At 38.3% G+C, this 26,947-nt stretch overlaps 1 pseudogene across 1 annotated transcript; it reads right to left on the bottom strand.

Annotated features, from left to right (window-relative positions):
- Positions 1-21,662: 21,662 nt before the first annotated feature.
- LOC308558870 (large ribosomal subunit protein mL50 pseudogene) lies at positions 21,663-22,142 on the bottom strand (annotated as a pseudogene). The gene has a single exon. The product of its transcript is annotated as a large ribosomal subunit protein mL50 pseudogene (transcript).
- Positions 22,143-26,947: the final 4,805 nt, after the last annotated feature.

Here is a 26,947-nt window from a genome sequence, read left to right as displayed (position 1 = left end):
ATCTATTGTTTGAAAATACCAGTTTTATCCTTTGATGATGTTTCCAGTTTTTGTGTTGTTTTTTTTCTTTTTTGTTAATCCTTACCTGAGGATATTTTTTAAATTGATTTTTTAGAGTGGAAGGGAGGTGTAGAGACAGAGACAGAGAGAGAGAAACATCGATGTGAGAGAGACACTCAATCGGTTCCTCCTGCATGCCCCTAGACTGGGGCTGGGATCGAGCCTGCAACCGAGGTACATGCCCTTGACTGGGAATCGAACCTGAGACCCTCTAACCACTAAGCAACACCAGCTTGGGCTGCGTGTGTTTTTGTTTGTTTGTTTGCTGTTATGAATAGTGCAGTGAAGAAACTCCTCTGTATACCTGCTGGTGTATGTACCTGTGTTTCTCTAGGGTAACTGCAATTTAGGAGTGGAGTTGCTAGATCATTAGAAATGGCATTTTCAACTTTTAAGGCAATACTAAACTGTTACCCAAAGTCATTATCAAATTTACAGTGCCATCAAGAGTGTATAAGAGTTTCCTACAAATTAAGTGGCTCCACTTTTTCACCAACATAAAAAATTGACCAATTTTTAAGTTTTTGCCAATGGGGTAGGTGTAAAATGGTAACTCACTGGTCTTAGTTTGTATTTCTCTGATCACTAATGAGGTTAAGAATATTTCCATATGTTTATGGGCCATACTGCTCCCCTTCGGTGAAATATCTAACCATGTCATTTGCCTACTTTCTGGTTGATTTGTACTTCTTTATTGTTTTGTTGTGGTGGTGGTCAATCTTTACCGAAGGATATTTTTCCATTGATTTTTAGAGAAACTGGAAGGGAGGGAGGAAGGGGGGGAGAAAGAGAGAGAGAGAGAAACATTGATGTGAGAAAGACACAGTCATTGGTTACCTCCTGCACTTGCTGCAACAGGGGCTGAGGATCGAACCTGCAACCCAGTTACGTGTCCTTGACCAGGAATCAACCCAAGACGCTTCGGTGCTCGGGCCATCACCCTAACCACTGAGAACACCAGCCAGGGCTGTATTTCCTTATTGATTTGCCAGGCCTCCTCTGTCTTATATCAGGTTTCCTATTATCCATGGGTATGGTTTTGGATTAATTAATTTTGATTATTTAAGACATGTCAGTAAAAAATTATTTTCAATGAAAGCTTCAGTGAAGGAATTTGTGAGATTCTTGAAAAGACTCAGTAATCACTGAGGATTTGTGTGCCACCAGAGGGAGCCTGGAAGGGTGTGTGAATGTGGAGCACTGCTTTGAGGCATACAGAGGGTAGGGGAGTCTAGCTTCACTGAGCGCTTTATGAGCACTTTTAACTATAACTTACATCAAGATTTCGAAGTTTTAAAACACTTTTTGCAGTATGTCTCCTTTCTCTCTAACATTTTACTATTTTTATTTCATTTTCCCATATCACTATGGCATAGTAAGACACACCATGAGATGAAATAACTATTGCCCACAGGATTTTTTTTTTTTTTCGGAAAAAAATCACTTTATTCTAATCGATTCACAAACAACAACATCACAAAAGCTGGCTTAAGGAGGCCATACAAACATTTGCCCAGCCTCAAACACAATATCATCTCAATGAACTTTATACGGTAAGAACACCCTCTTCCACTGCAATTCTGAGGCAAGGAAACTATTAATGATAGAGGAGAGGTTTAACTGCTAGTCTTATACTTTCGCTATCAATTATATTTTTATACTAAATTAACTTGGTCCTGAGAGATGATTTTCTTTTTTTTAACATATCTTTTTTTATTCAAATACCATTCTGATCACTCATGGTACAAGAACATTCAAATAATAAACCAAAAAAAACCCCAAAAAACCCCAAACCCACCAGAGAGGTTAAAGATTGGTCTTCACACATTATAGCCCATGATGCCACACTTGCCTATGATCTTCCAGCATAAAACCACATCCGTACCTCAGTGGCCACCAAACCATGCAGCAGAGCTTCCTTAACTGGGAGCTGTTGGAAGATACCAGTTTGAGCACTATTGGCATTTTTTGTTTGTTTGTTTGTTTGTTTTTTCAAGCTCTGAATCGCTGTAGGGATCTCAATAGAGGTTAGAGGAATCAGCTCAACCTTGGCCTAGTGCCAAAATGTAGCCAGTCAAGGCCTTGAGTAAGTCATGGCAGTGTTCACCAGTGTGGGTGGTACAGGGGGCCTCCTCTGCGAGGTTACAGACAAACTGGGCCATGGTTCTAGGGTGGAAAGTCTGCGGTCTCAAACTGAGAGATGAGTTTTCCATGTCTTCAATTTGAACTTTTTTTTTTCTAATCCTCACCCAAAGATATTTTTTCCATTGCTTTTCAGAGAGTAGAAGGGAGAGAGAGAAAAAAATATATATCGATGTGAGAGAGACACATTAATTGGTTGCCTCCCGCATGCGCCCCAACCAGGACCGGGGACTGAGCCTGCAACCGAAGTACATGCCCTGGGCCAGAATCGAATCTGTGACCCTTCAGTCAGCAGGTCCAGGCTCTAACCACTGAGCAAAACAGGCTAGGGCTCAATTTGAACTTCTTGATCAGGCTAATCCATTTGCAAATCTGCACTGTTTCCACACCTTGCTGAAACCTTCACAAAGCTTAAGATCACCCTGGTTCTTGGCACACTCCAAAATTGTTTCATCTCTTAGTTACCTGGGCCAAACTATTGCTGCTGCTGGTAGGCTGGCTGGGTTCCTTGAGGCTCCTGGTAAGTGATGTCAGGCCTTGAGGGCTTGTCTTTACTTCTTCCACTGAAGTGTCAGTGTTGGCATGATCTAACCTGTGGCTGACAGCAGATCCCACAGCTACACCAGTTGCAGTGGTTGCTATCTAGACCATGAGACCTGGCTGCCGGGATGCAGCAGGTGAGCCAACAACAGATGGTGGAGCTGCTTCTGGCGGCTGAGCTGCTGGTGCTGGCCTGGGCGCAGCTCTCATCTGAGGTGTCTGGCTGGCCTGCTGGCTGGAGAGGCCATGCAGGAGGTGCAACTTCAGCTTCCATGAGTAGGGCAGTTCAGTATCTACAAGTGTGAAACTCAGAGAAGATCACCCATAGGATTTTTTTTGTTAATGTTTTAATTTATCTTTATTGGTGAAAGTATTACAGATGTCCTCCCCCCCCCATTGATCCCATCCACCATGCACCCCTCAGGCCTTCACTACGCTATTGTCTGTGTCCATGTGCTATGCATATATGTATATAAATTCTTAGGTTAATCTCTCCCTATCTCTCCCCACTCCTGCCCTCCCTCTGAGATTCATGCATCTCTGTTCCATGCTTCCATGTCTCTGTGTCTATTTTGTTCATTAGATTCCACATATGAGTAAGCTCATGTGATACTTGTCTTTCTCTGACTAGTTTATTTCGCTTAGCACAATACTCTCCAGGTCCCACCATGCTGTCTCAAAGGATAAGGGATCCTTTTTTACAGCTGCATAGTACTCCATAGTGTAAGTATCCAAAAAGATGCTTGATATGATTTAATCTTCTTGAACTTGTAGAAACTTATTTTGTGTCCTAACATGTGGTCTATCTTTGAGAATGTCCCATGTGCACTTGAGAAGAATGTATACTCTGCAGCTTTGGGGTGAAATGTTCTGTAAATGTCAGTTAAATCCATCTAATCTAGTGTGTCATTTAGAGTCACTATTTCCTTGTTGATTTTTTTGTCTGGAAGAGCTATCCAGTAAAGTCAGTGGGGTGTTAAAGTCCCCTACTATGACCATATTGCTGTCAATCTCTCCTTTAAAGTCCTCCAGAAGGTTGTGTGTTTTTTTCCAGTCTGTGTGAGGCTTTTGTTCTGAGGTGGGTCCCTTATAGACAGAATATATTTGGGTCTTGTTTTCTTATCCATTCAGCCTTTGATTGGAACATTTAATCCATTTATATTTAAGGTTGTTTTGGGGGGTTTTAAAAATATATCTTTATTGATTTCAGAGAGAGGAAGGGAGAGAGAGAGAGAGAGAGAAACATCCATGATGAGAGAGTCATTGATTTGCTGCCTCCTGTATGCCTCCCACTGGGGATCGAGCCCACAACCAGGGCATGTGCCCTGACTGGGAATCAAACCGCAATCTCCTGGATCCTAGGACGATGCTCAACTGCTGAGTCACCCCAGCCAGACTAAAGTTATTATTGATAGGTACTTATCTATTGCCATTTTATTTCTTTATACCTATGTTTCTCATTCTCTCTATTTCAACTTCTTATTACAGCAGTCCCTTAAACATTTTTTGCAATTCTGGTTTGGTGGTGATAAACTCCTTTAGCCTTTTTTTTGTCTGGGAAGCTCTTTATTTCACCATCTGTTTTGAATGATAGCTTTGCTTGATAGAGTATTCTTGGTTTCAGGTCCTTGTTTTGCATTACCTTGAATACTTCATGCCATTTCCTTCTGGCCTGTAGAGTTTCTGATGAGAAGTCAGCTGACAGCCTTATGGGAGCTCCTTTGTAGGTAACAGATTGCTTTTTTCTTGTTGCCTTTAAGATTCTCTCTGACTTGAATTTGGGGCATTTTAATTATGATGTGTCTGGGTGTGGGCCTCTTTGGGTTCTTCTGGCTTGGGACTCTCTGTACCTCCTGAACTTGTATGACCTTTTCTTTGACCAGGGTAGGGAAGTTTTCTGCCATTATTTCCTCAAACAGTTCTCTGTCTCTTGGTCACTTTTTTCCCTTCTGGTACTCCTATGATGCGAATATTGTTACATTTCATATTGTCCCACAGCTCCCTTGAACTGTACTGTTTTTTAATTGTTCTTTTTGGTTCTCTATTAGGGTATGGGGAGAAACTATTAAATAAATGTCTCTTTATATTTTTATTTCATCCTTAAAAATGTCTGTGTACTGTATAATGTACCTTATATATTAGTATAGTAATGCACATATATAATGTAGAAATAAATAACTACTGTGCAAGAAAGTTTAGAGACCACTCTTTTAAAGTTCATACACTTTGATTTAGTACATTTTGTTCATATTCTGAAAGCTGTGGGATAAAATTTCATTTTCAAAACGTGTCAACTGAAGTGCACAGCTAAATATTAAATGTTACATTATTACATTTGGACTGCAAACCTTTGCAATAGTCATTTCTTCTAATCTTTTTTATCTACTTTTTTACATAGATAAAATCATATGTATAGATAAATCTTCATTTTTCACTTGTAGAATACATTTATAAATAAAAATATTTGAATACATATGATCATAAATTCATAAATATTAACTTAAATGATTACATAACAGCCCATTTTTCACATATTTGCCCTCATAAACATTGAAATACAACTAATGTGCAGGAAGAATTGTAATGCTGATAATACATCTAGTAACCCCATCCCAGATGTTTTATTTTGTTTTTGTTTTATGAGACAAGCCTTTCTTTAACATGCTATTTAGGTAGAAATGATATTCTATAGTAAGCTGGCATTGATTAGATGTGTGTGCTTTTGTTGTGTGAAGATCTTATTTCACATCTATATTCCTGTTTCTATGATATATATACTTGTATACGATATATGTATGTGTAGAGACACACACATGGAGGCCAAAAAGAGTCCGTAGGGTCTATTAGACCAGAGGCTTTGTACCAAAGGAACCTCATTCCAGGAGGTCTGAAGGCACAATAAACGTAACCATGGAGTCATTGCAACTATATTTCTTTCACCAGTGCCCTCAAAACTAGTGGTTGAAATTTCTATTTAAAAAAAAAAAGTTAGCCTTCCTGTATGAACAACAGAAAGAGATTACATCAAAAGCCAGGTAGGGGTGCATAGTGAGGAAAGGCAGGTATTATAAAAGAAATTAAGTCTACAAAGTCAGTGAAAGAAAATAAAAGCAGAGAGCCAAAATAAAGAAGCACTATCAACAGCAGTCAGTGAAACAAACAAACAAACAAACAAAATGTCAAATAAAATAAGCAGCTTAAGTTATAAAGAATAAAAGAAATTGAAACCAACATTTGAAAGATGAAATATCTATTTCCACCACTCTAATGCTTTAAAGCTGTATATTCCTTTCTTTGGTCATTTGCCCTAAATTACTGAAAACAAATACTTAACAAGAGACAGCTGAATTGAATTAATCTTTTAACTTTTGGCTCAACTGAGATAAGGCCAACAAGTTTATCAGCATTTAATGGATACATTCTTGGATAGGTATGAGATTCAGTTAATACCTCAGCCCAATTATTTTTAATACACATGGTAACATAGTCTTACTCCAATAAACATTAGGTCCTTTGAACAAACATGACTTTTTAAAAGTATTTTCAATCCTCTAGTAGCAAAACTCATTGATCAGAAACATGACTAAAATTTTTATCCTTTACAATTTATAATTGCCAACATTTTCAATGCTTGGATATTCCAATAATATCCAAAAATTTCCAATATATAGTGTTCAGAAAATGTGAAATACTAATAGAAAATCTTTAAAATTACAATTAACTCTCACTAGAATGTGAATGTATTTAACAAAAGGGATAAAAATAAAATGGAAGTCTTCACTTGCAGAAGTTCTTTTGTTAATGGCATCAGGAATGTTTTCTAAAACCATAGGAATGTTTTCTAAAACCTATGTCTATTGTAATAATAGACATAGGATGATGAGAATAATGTAGCAATACTTGACACCTTTAATTGCATATCTGTTTCAATTAACTGGCCAAAAAAAAAGTATAATTGATGTACTATAGAGTTTTTCAAATTAAATGCACTTACAGTATCTAATCAATTCAATACAGAAAGTTTATCACACAGGTACTGCACCCTTGCACAACTCCAATTAAAAACATTATTAATTCTTGGCTGTGTTTTATTAGACTCTCTCTGTCCTTCATAGCAACCTGGAGAGAGGTTCTCCTGCCAGCTGTAAAAGTAGAGAGCTGCCATACTATTCGAGGGCAGGCAGCAAGAAAATGGAGGCCTCAATCCTATAACTGCAAGAACAGAATCCTGCCAACAACCAGTGAGCTTGGAGGCGTACCCAGCCTCAAATAAGACTACAGCCCCAGCCAGCACCTTGATTTTAGCCTGGGAAGACCCCAAGCAGAGACAAGCTCCCCTGTGCCAGACTCTTGGCCCACAGACACTGTGAGATAGTAAACAGGTGCTATTTTAAGTCGTTACATTTCTGGTAATTTGTCATGCAGCATAGAAAATTAATACACAGGCCTTTGGGGGTGGGAAATCAGCTTTTAGGAATGACCTTAGTGCTTAAATTGGCTGCTAGGACTGAGAAGAAGAAGGTAGGAAACCAGAAGGACTGTGCACTGAACCTGCGCCCAGGAGTTCCCTGCAAGGTGGAGATTCTGCTCCCCATTCACAGATGGGGAAATGAGGCTCAGAAAGGCTGGGGCTTGCCCAAAGTTACACAAGCAGGAAGAGCAAGGCTGGGACCTGAAGCAGAGAAATCCCAACTGCCTATGGGTGTGTGCCTGTGTTGGGGGTGCATCTGCAGATAAAGTGTCCGTGGTGTGTGGGCAAGGTGATAGAACTGGCATGTAGGGACCTAGAGGGGCCCGCTGGGAATTGAGTAAAACAACCATTTCCAGACAAAACAAAAACAAACAAACAAACAATCCACACAAATACACATTATTAATTCTTTAGTGTGGCAATTAACTATTTCAAAATTTTATGTTTCCTTTATTTTCATAACATCACTTTCTTCACCTTTTTTCTTTCTGATAAAAATTTTATGAGACATACAGCAACCTATGGTTCCTCTGGGCTATAAGTTTCTAAAATTTCCCAGTTATGGTTTTTTTTTATGTATTTTATTGACAAGCTGTCTCTTTATGTATCACATACTTCATAACTGCCAATTTTAAATACCAACTCTAAACAAAAGTGACTTCACACATTCACTTTATTCTCGAAACCAGTTTTTCTTCAAGTGAGATACTGAATTATTTTAGGATCTTTCATTGTCTAAGTAAATTTTCTTTCAGTGAACAAAAGATAGGAAACTAGAATAAGGGATGTAAGGAAATAAAACTTAAAAGCTACAATAAATAATTCAAAGAAAAAAAAAGAAACGGAATTTTAGCATGTTGTAAAGAGAAGATCAACAATAATAGCTACAATGTATTACATGTTTCCTATATGCCAGGCATTGTGTTAAACTCTTTATGTAAATAACCTCATTTATTCTTCACAAAAATCCCTCCCAGGTAATAAGCAGTATTACCTATTCCACGATCACACGGCCAACAAGTAACAGTGCTAGGAACTGAATCTACTTCTACTTGTTTCTAAAGCTTACCTCCTGACCGCCATACATGCTGCCTTCAGTACAACATGTACAGGAGACCAAATTCTGTGAGCATAACATAACTGCTCAGAGTGACATGGAAGGTAGAGAGTAAGAGTTTACTATTTTACAAATCAAAATGGAAATGGGGAAGAAAATTGGGAAGGTAATGGACAAAACTGTCTCTAAATGAGTTCCCAAATCTAGTCAGAAATTCTTAGCGCTTGTCTGGCATCTTGGGCAACAATACCTGCTTTAGACATAGTAATTAGTCTGTGAGGAAGCAATAAAGCCATGAGAAAAACTATTGGTGTTGAAACTGTGCAGCCATTGATCAGGAAAATTTATGAACCATTTGCATAAGTCATAGAAGTCACATTATGTATTGCTGCAATACCTGACTTTCTTGATAAATTCTATTAATAGAGCTGATCTTTGAACTATAATATTGCTGAGTACGTCCTAGACCCATTTCTTAGAGATGATTCCAAAGTTTAAGAATTTGAAACATGATTGCATCTTGAGGATCTGAAATTATTTTTTGTGAGCAACAAATGTAACTTGCTGGACATGACAGGCCACTTTAGTATTGGTAGTGTATTGTCATAGTTACAATCTTTTTTCTACTTAGGAGACATTTCCTCCATGTTTTCTTGTGAGGATTCCATTTTTTGTGGCTCACATGGGGCTAACTCCATGCTCCCTCTCCACCATACACTTCCACAGAGACCACCACCACCACCACCTTAGGAGCAAGCAGATGGTGCAGACCTAGCTAGATACTGCATACCTGTGGCAGCAGGGGTTGGCCATGAGGAGGGACCGAGCAGGGGTATCACAGTCCTCTTTGGGACATTTGCCCACAATGTTGAATAGCCACTCTTATGTTGCTGGGGTCGCCAGCTTCGAGCTGCAGATGGCCATCTTTGCCACCAGTTGGAGAAAGTCTGTAAGAGAGCAAAGCTGACAATAGGGAGAAGAGAACGCTGAGAGGGCGTGTCACAGCATTCCAGTGAACGCCTGGGACTGAATCTGGCTGTAGCTGAAGCTGCAACAATCTTGCATTTCCCAGTTACACAGCCAATAGAAGCCTTTTTGTGTTTAAACTAGTTTGAGCTGGGTTTCTCCCACTTGCAAAAAAAAAGAGAACCTTCACCATAAATACACTATCCACATATACTATAAATACAGCAATACTCAGATATTACTAAAATCTCAGATGCTTGCAAATCAGGAGCCTGTAAGTTCTGGCAAATGTATCACAGCCTTTGCCTAGGCATAATGAAGCACAACCCCATCGCCATGACATCATTAAAAAAATTTGTTTTAATTTCTATTATTTTGAAATATATCATCCACACAAAAGGCTATGAAAGGCATACACACAATTTAGACAATACTAATAAAAGGAACATCCACATACCAACCCCCAGATTAGAAAAAGAAAATCACCGGTGCTTTAGAAGCCTACTTTGTGCCCTTTCCACATCACCTGAGAGGTAATCACTATATATTCTTTGGGTAACGGCTATATACAGGGTGGGGAAAAGTAGGTTTACAGTTGTATGTGAAAGAGTTTATTCTTGTATTATTATTAATTTTTTATTTAATTATTTTCCATAGAAACAACTGTAAACCTACTTTTGCTCTACCCTGTATATATATATATGCTTTTCTTTGGTCTCTGTGTAAATGAAATCATACTGTTTTTCTTCTGTGACTTGAATTTTTCCTCTCCAGATTTTGTTTTGGAGAATCATCTATGTTGATATGTAGAATAAAAGTTAATTAACTTTCACTGCTATGTAGAGTACTCCATTGTGGGAACATACAATTTATTTGTCTATTCTACTGTTGAAGGACATCGGGTTTTCCACCTTTTGCTATCACAAACAATGCTTCTATGAACATTCTTACATGTGCTCCTAGGGCGCAAGTGCAAGAGATGTCTGAAGGTGTACCTAGGAGTGGAAATGGTGGGTTGTTGGGTATGTTTGTGTCCTTTTTTCTAGGAAATGCCAAATTATTTTCCAAGTTGGTTTTACCAATTTAGACTCCTATCAGCAATGTGTCAAAGTTACGATTGCTCCACATGTCCTTGTCTTTACGTGGTATTAACCAACTTTACATTTTTGCCACTCTGGTTGTAGTGAGTAGGTAGCTCTGGTTTTAATGTTCATTTCCTTCATCATTAAAGGGGTTGGGCATTTTTTTACATGGTTATGAGCCATTTGGTTTCTTCTTTGGTGAAATGTCTGTGTCTTGTATCTATTTTTTGTTCTTAAGTCTAGTGAATTAATCCATATATTCTTTTGTGGTTTGTGCTTTTTATGCTCAATTTAAGAAATCTAGCAGGGTAGCTCAGCTGGTTAGAGCGTCGTCCGAATACATCAAGGTTGCGGGTTCAGTCCCTGGTCAGGGCACATACAAGAATCAACCAATGAATGCATAAATAAGTGGAACAACAAATTGATGTTTCTCTCTCACTCTCTCCCTCAATCTCTCTAAAACCAATTAAAATAAAATCCTTCTCTACCCCTAGTATAATAAAGATACTTTCCTACGTATCATTTAAGAAGTGTGATCGTTTTTCCTTTCACATTTAGGTCTCAGTCTATCTAGAATCTTCTTTCGTATGTGGTATGAGGTAGTGAACCAATGCTTTCCACAGAGATTCGCAATGGCCTCAGCTCTATTTATTGAATGCCCATTCTTTTGTCCATGATCTGCAATGGCCATTTTGCCTGGGGGTTGTTCTGTTTGCTCCACTGCTCTTTGTTTACAAGCACATTATACTTTGCCTTACTTAGTGTAGTTCTATAACTGGTGTGTCAAGTCTTCTCGCCCTGTTTTTCTGTTTCAGGAGTGCCTGGGCTTTCCTTGGTCCTTTTACTTGCATATATATTTTAAAACTAGCTATCAGGTTCCACTAAAAAAAAAAAAAAAAATCTGTCTAGTTTTAAAATTTAATTTAATGGAATCTGTAGATAAATTTAGGGAGAACTAAAACTGTAACTATGAGAGTATTATCTAATAACATTACACATTTATTTGTTTAGGACTTTAATGTCTTTTATAACATTGTATAATTTCCTTCATAAAGGGATTGTAAATATTTTATTAAATTTATTCCTAGGTACTTTGTTGTTGTTGTTGCCATTGAAAATAGCATCTTTTTAAAAATTACATCTTCTAACTGGTATTTGCTGTTGAATTGCAATTGACTTTTGAATACTGATTTTTATACGGTCTCATCAATCTCTTTTATTAATTTCAATAATTTATTTCTAAATTTCTAAAAATGTACACAATTTTATCATCTATACGTAATGACAGTTTTGTTTCTTCCATCCCTATCTTTGTCTTACTGAAGCGACTAAAATTTTCAATACAATGTTGAAGACAAGTGATAATAACAGATGTCTTTTACTTGTTCCTGATCTGAAAGAAAATGTTTGATATTCTATTAAGTAAAATGATTGGTATAGGTTTTTGCAGATAACTTTCATCAAGTTAAGGAAGTCCCATTGTATTCTGAATTTTCAGTAAAAATGTTATTGTGACTAGATGCTGAATTTTATTGAATATTTATCCTTCATCTACTGAGATGGTCATATGTTTTTCTCCTTAGATCCATCAATGTGGTAAATTAATCAATTGTCCAATATTAAGTCAACCTTGTGTTCCTAGGATAGGATAAATCCAATGTGCTAGCATTTCTAATGCATCATTCTAATGTTTCATTTAGAATATCCACATCTCATTCATGAGTGTAAGTAGCCAGTAATTTCCCTTTCTTGTACTGTCCTTTTTTTTTTTTTAAAAATATATCTTTATTGATTTCAGATAGAGGAAAGGAGAGGGAGAGAGAGAGAGAGAGAAACATCAATAATGAGAGAGTCATTGATCAAGCTCACAACCCGGGCATGTGCCCTGACCGGGAATCGAACCCTGATCGCCTGGATCCTAGGTCAACGCTCAACTGCTGAGCCACGCCCGGCCGGGCTGTACTGTCCTTTTCTGGTTTTGGTTCTCAAGGTCACGTTAGTCTCACTAAATATTACTCTATGGAATGGTGCATCCTGGAACGATACCAGCTCTTGAGTCACCCAAATAATAGAATAGTAAATGAAGTTATAGTATATAGCCCCAAGTATTCATTCAATCAATTTCTATTAATATACTTAAAAACTGTGCAGGATGCCATTCATCGATAGAAGAGGAATATATAAATCTGTAGATACAAATATTATTCCTCTGTAAATTGAGATTCCTGAATTATGTCAAAGGTAAACCAGTTAAAGAGTACATGTAAGGCATATATATTCAAAGTAAATGCTTTCATGTACACTATCATTCTTTATATTTTAATCTTCTTGCACTCCTGCATATTTTTCTGGCTATGTACTGAATAGAGCAGTGTAGTAAAAGGAAAACAGAAGACTAAAGATGGCAGTGGACTAAGTGGAAGCTACACTGATACTCTCCTGGGACCAAACTGGAATTACAACTAAAATATAGAAAACCCATCCTGAATAATCAACTGCAACTGAAGACAAGCTGGAGAGCACCCTCATAACCAAGGAGGAAAAGTGGAGACCACACAGAGACAGGTAGGAAGCACGGAGGCGAGAGGGCTGGCTGGGCTCCCACAGGCAGCAGCTGAAGGTCCCAGAGGGATATCTCAGCTGTGAGGGTTCCCACTGAGGACTCTGGGGCCTAAACCCCAGACTGAGTTTCCCAGCCAAGAGCACCAGAACTGAGAAAGGTGCCCACATAACATCTGGCTGTGAAAAGCAGCTGGCTTTCTGTCTACCAGGGAGAGACAGCTGGAAAAGCAGGCACTCTCTTAAAAAGCTAACACACAGAGTTTCGTGTGCAGCCACTCACCTTGGGCTCCAGCAGAGGGAGGGCAGAGTGGACTGGAGCTGTATGAGGCGATCTGGGGTTGTGGGCTCTGGAGATGGAGATCAGAAGGCACCTATTTAGATTCCTGTGCTGAGTCATACCTCTGTACTGCAGAGGACATCTTTCTCAGGCAGACAATTTGCTGCTTTTACCAGGGTGGGGAAGCAATTGCCCTACCCTGCTGGAAAATCTCTCCACTACCCTGTGGAGTTTCTACAGCCTGAGGCTCATTAAGACAATCAGATTAATCAGCTTGCAGGCAGAGGCAGAATTCAGAGAGCTTTGAATCTTTGCCTGATCTGCTTCTGGATCTGGACCTTGGAAAAGCAGACTTTGGTGTGCATCTTGGTCCTGTCCTACTGCATGCAGCCCCAGCAGAGGAGACCTCAAGCCTAGGGTTGTTCATAGCTCCAAACAGGGTACTCGGGGCCAGTCACAAACTGTGTCTGACATCAGCCTGCACCAGAGACACTCTAAAAAGACTGAGAGTCCTAGCAGTCCTATCTAATACATAGAAAAAAAAACAAAAAAACAAAACAGGCTGCAAAAATGGGGAGACAAAAAAAAAAACAAGCCCCAAATGAAAGAACAAGAGAAGTCTCCAGAAAAAAAGCTAAATGAAATGGAGATAAGCAATCTATCAGATACAGAGTTCAGAATTCTGATTGTAAGGATGCTCAACAGCATGAAAAAAGATATGGAGCCCGGCTGGGCGTGGCTCAGTGGTTGAGTGTCTACCTGGGATCCAGGCGATCAGGGTTCGATTCCCGGACAGGGCACATGCCCGGGTTGCGGGCTCAATTAATGACTCTTTCATCATTGATGTTTCTACCTCTCTCTCTCCCTCTCCTTTCCTCTCTCTGAAACCAATAAAGATATATTTAATTTTAAAAAAAGATATGAAAAATATGAAGGAAATTAAGAATGACATAGCAGAAATAAAGAATACATTGGAAGGAATAAACAGCAGATTAGAGGAAGCTGAGGATCGAATCAGTGAATTAAAAGACAGGATAGAAAAAAAATCACTCAGAGACCCAAAAAGAAAAAACAATTAAAAAACAGGAGGACAGTTTAAGGGAGCTGTGGGACAACATGAAATGTAACAATATTCGTATTATAAGAGTGCCAGAAGAGGTCGAAAGTAAGCAAGGATTAGAGAACCTGTTTGAAGAAATAATGGCAGAAAACTTCTCTAACCTGGTGAAGGAAAAAGTCACACAAGTTCAGGAGGCACAGAGAGTCCCAAGAAAGAAGAATCCAAAGAGGTCTATGCCCAGACACATCATAATTAAAATGCCAAAAATTCAAGACAGAGAGAATCTTTTTTTTTTTTTTTTTTTTAAATATATCTTTATTGATTTCAGAGAGAGGAAGAGAGAGGGAGAGAGAGAGATAGAAACATCAATGGTGAGAGAGTCATTGATTGGCTGCCTCCTGCACACCCCAGACTGGGTATCGAGCCCACAACCTGGGCATGTGCCCTGACCGGGAATCAAACCTTGATCTCCTGGATCCTAGGTCAATACTCAACGCTGAGCCATGCCCAGCTGGGCCAGAGAGAATCTAAAGGCAGCGAGAGGAAAGCAACCTGTTACCTACAGAGGAGCTCCCATAAGGTTGTCAGCTGACTTCTCATCAGAAACTCTACAGGCCAGAAGGGAATGGCATGAAATATTCAAGGTAATGCAAAACAAGGATCTGAAACCAAGATGACTCTATCCAGTGAGACTATCGTTCAAGATAGGTGGTGAAACAAAGAGCTTCCCAGACAAAAAAAAGGCTGAAGGAGTTTATTACCACCAAGCCAGCATTGCAGGAAATGTTAAAGGAACTGCTGTAATTAGAAGAAATAGAGACAAATATAGGCATAAAGAATTAAAATGGCAATAAATAAAGACCTATCAATAATAACCTTACGGACTTTAAGGGAGAGATCAACAGCAATACAGTCATAGTTGTGGACATTAACACCCCACTGACTTCACTGGATAGATCTTCCAGACAAAAAGTCAACAAAGAATCAGTGACTAAATGGCACACTGGATCAGATGGCTTTAATATTTACAGAACATTTCACCCCAAAGTTGCAGAATATACATTCCTCACAAGTGCACATGAGTCTTTCTCAAAGATAGACCATATGTTTGGACACAAAACCAGTCTCTACAAGTTTAAGAAGATTGAAATCGTATCAAGCATCTCAGATCACAATGGCATGAAATTAGAAATCAACTACAGTAAAAACATTCAAAGACATTCAAACACATGGAGGCTAAATAGCATGTTATTAAACAATGAATGAGTTACCAATAAGATCAAGAAAGAAATCAAAAACTTCCTGGAAACAAATGAAAATGAACACACAACAACCCAAAATCTATGGGACACAGAAAAAGCAGTCCTGAGAGGGAAGTTCATAGCACTACAGGCCTATCTCAAAAAGCAAGAAAAATTTTTAGTAAACTATCTAACCCTACAACTTAAAGAATTAGAAAGCTCCCTTGTGAGGCTGTCCAAACCAGGGCTTTTGTTTGCTGGGAGTTTTTTTTATTACTGCTTCAATTTCATCAGTTATTAACCTATTCAGGTTTTCTGATTCTTCCTGATTCAGTTTTACATGATCTCACTCATATGTAGAATCTAATAAAATAGACTGAGGAACAAAATAGATCCAGAGACATAGAAGCATGGAACAGACTGATGAATCTCAGTGGGAAAGTAAGGATGGGAGATTGGGTGGGGAGAGATTAATCAAAGAACTTATAAGCCTATATGCATAACCCATAGACACAGACAATAGCGTGGTGAAGGCCTGGGGGGGAGGGCTAATGCAGGGTAGAGGGATCAATGGGGGGAAAAAGGAGGGATATTTGTAATACTTTCAACAATAAAGATAAATTTAAAAAAAAAGAAAAGGAAAACTACTTCACCAGTACCTAGCAGATTTCTCATTCCAGGCCTGCTACTTTCTAAGTTGCCTCAATAAGATGGTGATAATAATTCATTACAGTATTTTTATTAAGGATCAAGTGAAATAATGTATATGAAAATAAATTTATGAAAATGTACTACTTAAACTATGATGTATCATTCTTTCTATATTCTGGTGTTCTTGATAACTCAATATATAAGTATGTCATTTAGCTTCTTTTTCAATGAAATGTATATTAAAATGAAAATGCACCTACTTTTCAAAATCTAAAATGGCTAAAATTAGTTGTAGAGTTAATGTAAAGAGATAGAAAAATTGAAGTTTTGAAGCCAAAATATCGTTCTGTTCTTGGATAGTAAGTGGAAATTGTATGGATTTATAGCACTCATAATTTATACATGAAACTAAATAATCTTGTTTACCAAACAATATGAAAAACAAAGGAAAAAGAGCCATAGAGACCTGCTTTTGAAGTGCTATTCCACTTCTGATCTATACATGAACTTGTTTGTGGTGTAAAAATATTTTTCATGACACTTAAGATGGTAAGGAAGATTTTATTCAAAAGGGACTACTGTGATGGAGGTTTTGCAGTAGGGGAGAGAGAATGGACTCAACTCTGAATACAACAAGGATGAGTGACTTATAGCTAAGGAGGAGCTGAGGTCAGTGGATGGGAAAATTATTAAGAAATTCTTGCTATATTAACTCAACAGGCCAGGCATGGGTATGGGATTTATTTTGGTGATCACTTATTAAGTTATGTATTGTCTGGTCACTGGAGTGTACACCTGTAACTAATATAATGATGCATGTGAACTATAACTGAAAATAAAAAATCATTTAAAAAAGATATCAAGGATGCAGGATGATGAATTTGATCTATGGAGGGTGGGTGATTTTCACTAAATTGTCTCAGCAGGATTCTAGATAAAACTGGACTAATCAGTAGAAGACAGATCCCAAACTAGGAACCTAGTTGAGAAGAGGGCTCAAGGAGCCCGACTCAGGTTTGATCAAGGAGAAAGTAAGTCTCTGTCTGAGGCTGTGATATCTGTTTCTTAACTTGGTGGTTTAAATATTGGCTTTTTCATATACTCTTTTTTTTTTTTTTTAACTGGTTTGTATTTCTGCTCTTTGTAGAGTAAGCAGTAATAAAAACAAATACCAGTTAAAAAAGAAAAATAAATAAATATCAGCTTCTCCTGAAGAAGATTTTTGAGTTTATTTGAGCCAAACTGCCAACAATAGCCAGGAAGCAAAATCTCAACAGATTAAGAAAATGCTCCAGAGAATGGCAGTATTGCAGTTTATTTTATACATTACAATCAAAGGAGGAGACTGTAAAGGGTGGGTTACGTAAAATTCATTGGTGGTAGATTGGGGAGGAGGGAGAAAGCAAAGGGAGGGGTATTTTAGAGACTTAATAAAGAGTAACACCTACTCCTTTTACATTGGTGGGTATAGGATAGTTAACAATTAACATTTTTGGAACAGAGATGGTATGCACCAAAATAACAATAAAGGGGTCAAGTGCTGGGTCTAGAGCTCTAGTAGGAGATTGTGCACTTGGAAGTGTCTGGAAAAGTTTACTCAGACATTCCAAAGGTATGTTATCTTAGATGCAAAAAAGACTATAGACAGGCTCAATTAAGGTAAAGATTAACCTTTGTCAAGGAAGACAGTGGCCTAGAATGTGACTACCCTCCAGGACTCGCTTTGAGTTAGGAAGTTTTAATTTCAGACCATATTATGCTGTTGCTTTAGGTGTCTGAGTTTGTAAGGCTGCCATGCAGGCCTCCCCTGAACTTGTCAGGCTTAGTACGTGGCCCCTTTTTTTGTCTACACTAGCCTTACATTGAGAAAAACTGAAGGTTGCTTCATGCCAACTTCCTTGTTGTCCTTTAAACATCAATTTTATCTTTAAACATCAGTTTTAGTATCTGGTAACTCCTATTCTTAGTGACTATCCCAGGGCATTAAGTAGTAATAAGAACAGTTCTGAAAACAATAAATGGCTATGCTCCAAATAAATTTTTAAATACTGGAGTCTCTGTCATGTATGCACTGGATGTGGATGTGTCAGGTAAATAATTATGTCTAGGTGTTGAAATGAAGCTCAGATAGGTTTGGGCTAGACATTCAAAGAACACTAACCCTTTCACGCCTCAACAAGAACCTGGGTGTAAAGTAATGCTTCCTTATTTTACTTGACTTTGAACTTTACCTGAAGGTTAAGAAGTCCACACACCCATTTGTGAAAATAGCTTACTGCAAGGAATCGCCTTCCCCATATGACTGGTAAGATTCTTGGCTTGTTTAACCTATGACAAAGCCAGACACAGACCCTCCAAATTCCCATTCTTTGTCTCATAAATGATGGGCTGATTAACAGGACCAAAATGATATTAATCAAAGTTTGGTTAAGCCTCCTTCCTTTCTTCTTGAATCTTTGGCCCACCCTGAACCTGAACCAACAAAGCCACTCCTTTAGGGCAGTTCCCTGAAAAGAAGCTGGCCTCCTGGTAAAAAGTCTCTCATCTGCTGTTTTATCACACCACCCTTTCATCCCAAGGGCTTGACCTGGTTCCTTCTGGCCTTGTTCACTCCTCTCTATAGAAGAAATAGCCTTTTTGTCCAACTCTCGATGCTCATGGGTCTTATGGTCCCAGGTTCTCCCTATTGTAACAATTCCCCCCACACCTTCTCCTGGATAATCCTTTCAGATTTGTTTTTTATTTTACATAGTCTATCTTTGAATATGACATTTCTTAAACTGATTTCACATTATTTCACTCTAACTGAATATCTTATATCTGCCACCTTCTTCCCATTGTCACTGTTCTTGTTCAGGCCCTTTTAAAACTCATCCTTGCCCATCATTATTATTATCATTATTTTAATTTATCTTTATTGTTGAAAGTATTACAGATGTGTTCTCTTTTCCCCATTGACCCCCTCCACCCTGCACCCATCCCCCCCCCTTATTAACTGGCCTCCTCAGCCTCCAATTTTATTTAATTTTTCATGTTGCTAGCAAACGAATCTTCCTAAGGATTACTACTCCAATCTCAGCATTCTTTTGCACTCTTATTGCTCAGGGTTGTTTTTTTTTTTCCTCTCCTGAAGAGTAAAGTACAAATTCCCTAGCACAGCTTTTGCTTTTCCATTAAGGTATGACCTCATCTCTTCTTCCTCCCAGGAACCTTTCAGCTGTTTCTAGAAACCTGTCTTCCTTCTTCCCTTCTCATCATGTTGCCCATTTTCTTTCTTTGTGCCTCAAATGTTTTACTTCCAAAATTCCTTAATCTGAATTTCTATCCAACATAAATGTTATTTCTTCCTCATTTGGGAATTAATCTCTTCCATTATCATTCCTGGACACTGTACCTCCATTAAAGCATTTAACAAAGTTGTCTTTTTGTTGTTGTTGTTAATCCTCAGCTGAGGATATTTTTTCCACCGACTTTTAGAGAGGATGGGAGGGAGGGAGGGGAAGATAGAGAGAGACACACACATCGATTGGTTGCCTCCCGCACGTGCCCCAACTGGGATGGGGGATGGAACCTGCAACCCCGGCATGTGCCCTTGGTTGGGAATTGAACCCATGACCCTTCAGCACGCTGGCCGGCGCTCTAACCACTGAGCCACATCAGCCAGGGCAACACAGTTGTCTTTTATTACAGGAACTTGTGTACATTTTTTACCTTTCCTTGTCGATTATAAGCTTCTTGAGGGCAAGACAGTACCTTATTTCTCTGTGTATCTACTGTAGCCCTTAGCCTAATGCCTTGCATTTGGAAAGCTCTCAATATTTATTCTTTTAATTAAAATGAAAACTATTCTACTTTCTTTGTGGCTCCATGTAACATTTTGTGTAATGTATGTTTATTATATCTTAATGATCAACTTAATGTAAAGTGAGAGTTCAAGACTCAGAAGGCAACTGATTGTTGTTTACCATAAGGCAGAAGATGGAATTTCCTAAATAATGGTGATAATAAGAGAATAGCAAAGATTGAACCAGTGGTTTTAAGAGTTCTTGGGAGGCAATGAAGCATAATGTTTGAAGTATGGAGGCTCTGTTTTCAGATATCTGATGGCAGGCTCTGCTACTTACTAGCTCTGTGACCTTGAGCATATTCTTTAATGTTTCTGTGCCTCAATTTTTCATATGTAGAATGAAGATAGAAAGGACATATACTTTACAGGGTTGTGAAGATTAAGTTAGTTACTATCTGTAAAGCACATCAAGTAGTATTTGCTGCATAAGATCCAATTAATGTTATCTTTATTATCAAAATTGGCTATCCAAAAAGGAAAAGTTTCCCTTTCTTGTAGCCTCTAAGAGATCATTTAAGTCTAATAATTCCAAAGAATTTATTACCAAGTAGCTCCTGTTAATACTGGTTTGATTAGACACACTGGTTTGATTAGAACCTGTGGCATTTCTAAGGATAATCAGGTCTCCTCAAAGACTTGCATAAGAACTAGACAAGGGAATGGCCTCTTATAACCCACAGCAGTGTGGGGAATGAGCCAAAGCCAAATAATCAAGTTCATATGTTTTTTTTGTTTTTGCTCCAAATTTATTCTACTCTAATTTTTAAAACAATTGGATTCAATTATTTAAACACATAAAAAGCAAAAAGCATTCATTGTAATAATAAGATTCCACAATTTCTGAATTCTTATTGCAAACAAGACCAAGTAAGTCCATGTACTTATTTCACCATTCCCTGGCACTGTTTATGACTGCATGCCCATAAAGATAAAAACAATATTCTGTAAAATGCCTAGAGCAGCAGAAACTAACCAGAGTACAGTGTCAAGGACATTCGGTTACTTCCCAGGGACCCACTGCTGAAAGTGAAAATGAAAGTTACTAAATTTTTTTCAGTCTCGTGCATGTCATATTTCAGTGTTTGATGGGTGATATCATAACCTTGAAAAATCCCTCAACTATAACAAATTTTTTTTTTTTAAGAAATCTACTTTAATTCTAAAAGAGATTCCAGAAAGAACAGAATATTCGAATATTCTACTATTTCTACTTGCCCAGTAAAGCAAACAGTGAAACATCTTTCTATAATATGCAAGACAGACTTTTATGTTTCTTTTATAAATATCTAATGATTCCTTATTTGTACATATACTACATATAATACTACCTTAGATTTAAGAGTACTAACAGAATTAAAACATTTTCTTGCCTATGAAGAATAAAGACCACTTCTGAACATGCAATAGCCTTATATCTTAAACCCAAGTTAATTACAGTGTCTGGAGAAGAAAATTTTCATAAATTATTAATGACCTGATTCCATTTTTAAAATGTTTCAGCAAATGTGGGGTGGGGGGGGAAGAGAAAGAAAATCCTGTTATTTGTTAATTCGTGATGATATGAGAGAAAAAAATAATGCATTCTTCCACAGAAGAAGTGGTTTTAGAGAACAGTTCTGATAGTATTTCAAAGCATCAAAAGGTCTGATAGGTAGTGTCCTTGGTCAGGGTGGAAATGATTTCAATGTGTTCCTCTTCTGAATTGCTCAGTAACCCCATGTGATTTTTATATTGAGAGGCAGGTTACTGGCAATAGGTTCATCAAATTTAGATCTATCTTCAACAGGCACATTATAGAAATCAAGAACATCTCTGATCCTGCATATCTCATGAAGCCTGGAGTTAGGCACTGCATGACCAAAGTCATTGGCTAAACGTGCCAAGAAACTGAACTTCAGATGACTATCTTCCAGGGAAATGTTCTGCCAATTGCTAGGTGCAGATGAACCAAAAATTTCTTTGATACGAAACTCCAAGCCACTCTGGAGACCTTCAGGTGGTATGTATGTTCGGCTTCGTAATGGTGGACACACCAGAATAGGTTCTTTCTTCACCTCCTCTACTGTCTCAGCCACCACTGGCTTTTTCTGTTCTCTGAATCGAGACCAAAATTCTCAGCGTGGGACCCCTGCTGTTATCCATGTGAGGCTTCTTCTGGTAACACCAGGCACTGAAATCGCCACCATCTCTGAGGAGTGCAACTGCCTATAACAAATCTTTTTAATGTGGCCCTTTGGTGATGAGGAAATTGACATCTGTGTTTTTTCTCATGTTAGAAATGCTTCAGAGTCATTCTGCCAAAATTTTCCATAGGACACCCATTTAAATGAACTTCACTCTGTGGCAGGTTTATAGCAATGCTTGGCCTGCTGGTTGGTGCCCTGGAATCATTGCTTCTCTGACTAGTTGTTTTTTCCCCCATCACCATTTTTCCCCTCTATGCCCTCTTCCACCTCCACCCCCACCCCCAATCACCACACCCTTGTCTGTGTCCACGAGTTCTAATTTTTTTTCTTTTTTGCTCAATCTCTCTACACACACATCCCCCGAACAGAGCTGTCCGTCTGCTCTCTGAGTCTGTCTCTGTTTTGCTTGGTAGTTGTTTGTTCATTAAATTCTACACATGCGTGAAACCATATGGTACTTGTCTTTCTCTGACTGGCTTATTTCACTTAGCGTAATGCTCTCCAGGCTCATCCATGCTGTTGCACAGAGTAAAATTTTCTTCCTTTTTACAATAGAGTAGTATCCCATTGTGTGAATGTACCACAGCTTTTTTATCCACTCCTCTTCTGAAATATCACCTCACACCTGTCAGATGGCTGTCATCAATAAATCAACAAACAACAAGTGTTGGTGAAGGTGTAGAGAAAAGGGAGCCCTCGTGCACTGCAGACTGGGGCAGCCACTGTGGTTCCTCAAAAAATTAAAAATGGTACCTACCACCCAGCGATTTCACTTCTGGAAATTTATCCAGAGAAACCCAAAACACTAATTTGAAAGAATGTATGCACCCCTATGTTCACTGCAGCCTTATTTGCAATAGCCAAGGTTTGGAAGTTCATATATGTTTATTTTTTTGTTAATCTTCACCCAAGGATATTTTTTCCATTGATTTCTTAGAGACAGTGGAAGGGAGGGGGAGAGACAGAGAGAGAGAAAGCTCAAGCCTGCAACCAGAATTGAACCCACAACCCTTTAGTCTGGGGGCAGACACTCTAACCATCGAGCAAACTGTCCAGGGTAGTTCATAGGTTTTAACAATCTCTTTACACTTCAGTGTCTTTCACGGGAGTTCTATAGGAATGGAATTCCAAAGCAGTTTGCATTTCTTCATTCCATTATTCGGTAAACACTTAGATACTGACAATATGGAAATCAAGAATACAGTTTATTTGCAGCTAACTCATGGTCTAGTGTAGGAGACAGTTCAAAGACTCAGCCAGGTGAGAAACAGAAGTGAGGTCAAGACAGAGAGAAATAATATGAACTGACAGAGGCATTAGGAGCAGGAAATCTTCAGGGAATGCCGTTTCTGAATCATGGAATCTGGAGTGAAGGGTATCAGGGCAGCGCTGAGAGAGGCAGGGGCAGGATGTTAAAGACCTTCTATGTGAGGCCTGAATAGCGCCTGGCTTTCCTCGCTCTGCCTGTTAAAGTCCCCTCAGCTTGCATATCTCTCAGGGAATGGGAGAAGAAAACAAGAAGCCAGGTAGGCTGCCAAACAGCCTCTGTGAAACCAAAGTTCAGAGTAAACTAGACCTCAATCATCTGTTTTTCGTAATGAATGTATCCTAAGAGATACATTCATTTAGTTTAGTCCTTTGTGAATGTCAAAGCAAAATCTGAAATTCCCTGAAGGCAAAAGGGAAACACTGGAGGACTTTAAGCACGGTAGAACTGTGATTAAATTTGCCTTTCGGTCTTGAAAGCACTTGTGCAAAGAGATTTGATGTGATGGTGAATGAACGCAGAAGTATGAGGAAGACAATGCATTCCATCTGAATATGCTGAGTTCGAGATAATGATGGATATATGAATGATGTGAAGATGATAGTAAGGGACCAGATTCAGTTATTTAAATAAAACTTCCAAGGTACATTCTGTCCTCAGCACACTCTCAGTCCAATTTCCTATTATTATTACACTTAGACGTTTGCGGTTGTTAATTCATTTTATAGTTTAAAAACTTCTTACGTATATAAGGTCATTTTAGCCTCTCCATAATCCTATAAGGTAGACAGGACTGTTGTTCTTCCTATTCTGCAATAGGATTTATACTTCTGAGATGGTAAGTAATTTATCTGCCCAACTTCATAGAGGAAGTCAGTGGCAGATCCAATTCTTCTGACTCAAGGTAGTATTCCCTCTATAACAGTGCACTGAGTACATTTATAGCAGTGAGTTTCAACCTTTTTCATCTCATCACACCCATAAACTGATTACTAAAGTTATGTGGCACACCAAAAAATATATTCTATTTTTTTGCTGTTCTCACACACAAAAAATAGGTATAATTTTGATTCATTCACACCAGATGGCTATTGTGTTGGCTGTAGTAATTTTTTATTTGACAGTCTATAGGAAAAGAGGTCAGTGCCCCTGACTAAATAGTCAGGTATTGCATGTTTTAAAAATTCTTACAGCATGCCAGTTGAAGATGGCTGATTTATAGTAACCTATCAACTCTTTGTTCAGTTTCTACTTTTCTCCCAGCACTATGTTAGTGGAAATAACAAAGAATTAGAAAATCAGCATGAATCCTTGTCTCTGAGGAACAGCAGCATTGTTTGTTGGCAAAGCTGTAGATCAGCAATTAGATCTGGCTTCTGGTTCTAATTCTGCCTCTAACCACCTGCATGATTATATTTTATTTGAAAAATAACAAAAACCAACCTCAAACTTAAATCGAAAGGGGAATTAGTTGGCTTATGAAATCACCAAGAAGGATTAAACAGTCAAATGGCAAGAAAGGTAGGGCCACAGAGATGGCCTTTAGGAACACCTGGAACCAGGGGCTCAAACTTTGTTACAAGTCTTCAAAACCTTTGGTTTCTGTAGCTGTTTATACGGCGGTTTCACTTTCTCTCACTGCTAATTAGTTTTCTCTAAGGAAGAACTATGTCCACAACGTTTCTGAGTATATAAGTTAAAGCTTTAGCCACTGGAGAGAGAGCACCCCAAGCTATCACTTGCGCAAAGCACAAAAAATCTCAGGGAACCTACTTCCTTGGCTCAGCAGAAGGTGGGTGCTCAATCTGTGGTCACCAGAGGAGTCAATTCCACAGAGTGCTAGCAAGATTATCCCAGGTGTTCCTTTTCTTAGGTACTTTACGAAAGGCATGAATTTTGACTGTGGGGCATAATATTAGTTAGGTAGAAGCAAGCAAGCCAGTGTTCCAGGTAGGGGGAGGAAGTTTGAATTAGTGATGTAGGTGGTCTATGAATGAAAGACAAGCCTGACTGGAATGGAGGCTACGTCCTTGTTTCCACTCACATTAACATTGGATTGCTAAGGTAGAAACCGATTATGATGGAACTAAGAGGTAAAACAGAATTTGTTCTAGTTGAAGCAGCCATTAGAGGTTTCTTGTATAGATTCAGCCGTAACTCTGAAACTCCAGTTTATAACATAAACAAATCCTCAACCACATCCTAGAATGTACCTTCCTTGTCAACTAAACGTGGCTTAGGTTTGTGGCAGTGGGAACAGAGAAGAATGGGTGACAGAATTCAAAGAAGGGAAACTCCAAAGACAACACCCTAATTTAATCCAGGAGCCTAGAAGGATGATAACATATAATAGAAGTCTCAGTGAAGATTTGAACATAAGCATCTTGAAAGCAGATGTCTTAATAACATTGCATCTCCAGGAATCTAGCACAGTTGGTGCTTGATTTACTACATTAATAAACTAAATGATTCTCATAAAATTAGTTAATAATAAAATGGCTTCTAAACCCCTTCTAGCTCTACAATTCTATGTCCATTTCTGATTCCTGATCTTAGCCTTCAAAGTCCTCAAATAACCACACACAAAAAAGATAGGTTTTTTTAAAAGGTTAAGATGGTGAATTTTATGTTACGTACTTCTGACAATAAAAAATGCCCCCCAAAAGGATAGGTTGTTTGTTCTATCATACTTTCAAAAATATACATTTGAAAATATTCCAAATACATTTTATAAATATTTTCACCAAGAGCTAAAGTTTATAAAAACACTGTATGTTGTTTAGAAAACTAAATTAACCATTTTGATTAATGGAGAATTTAGCATATTGCAAACATAAAAATATTAGGGAGAAATCAACACCTACCAAAATGTCTGGAATGGTGAATGGGCAGATGTGGTTGGAAATTTCAAGTCCTAAACTTAAAAAAAACATCTCCTGTGTTGGGTATACACCTGTATTTCCAATAATTTCTGTGGGGGAAAAAAAAGTCATGAATCAGATTTTAAGAATAAGAAAAGTGGCCTAGCTGGCATGGCTCAGTGGTTGAGTGGCAACCTATGAACCGGAAGGTCATGGTTCTAGTTAGAGCACATTAGGGGTTGCAGGCTCAATCCCCAGTAGGGGGCGTGCAGGAGGCAGCCAATCAATGACTCTCTCATCAATGATGTTTCTATCTCTCTCTCCTCTCTGAAATAAAAATAAATAAATAAAAGATTAAGAAAAGTGGAGCTGGAAAAATATTAATAAATAAAGGGGGAAAATCTTAGAAAGAAAAAAATGATTTAAAAAGGTACTACAGAGTTGGGGTAAAGTAAAACTGAGTGTAAATAATCTGTATGTTAAAGAAGGAATTCCTTGGTCATCTCAGCCTACGTGGATTAGAAATAAAATGGATGAGAGACTATTTTGTTGCCTGGAATACTCACTACTTTTTCTGTAGTTTTTTGTTTGTTTTTAAAGAATCTTTGGGATAAAGTGATTGAAAGGTTGAGGCATAGAAAACATAGAGAATGGAAAACTCATTATCTATTAATTAT

This window comes from Miniopterus schreibersii (genome assembly GCF_964146895.1).
Source record: "Miniopterus schreibersii genome assembly, chromosome: 1".
Lineage (NCBI taxonomy): Eukaryota > Metazoa > Chordata > Mammalia > Chiroptera > Miniopteridae > Miniopterus > Miniopterus schreibersii.
Note: the sequence above shows the minus strand (reverse complement) of the source record. Positions and strands in the feature narration are given on the sequence as shown.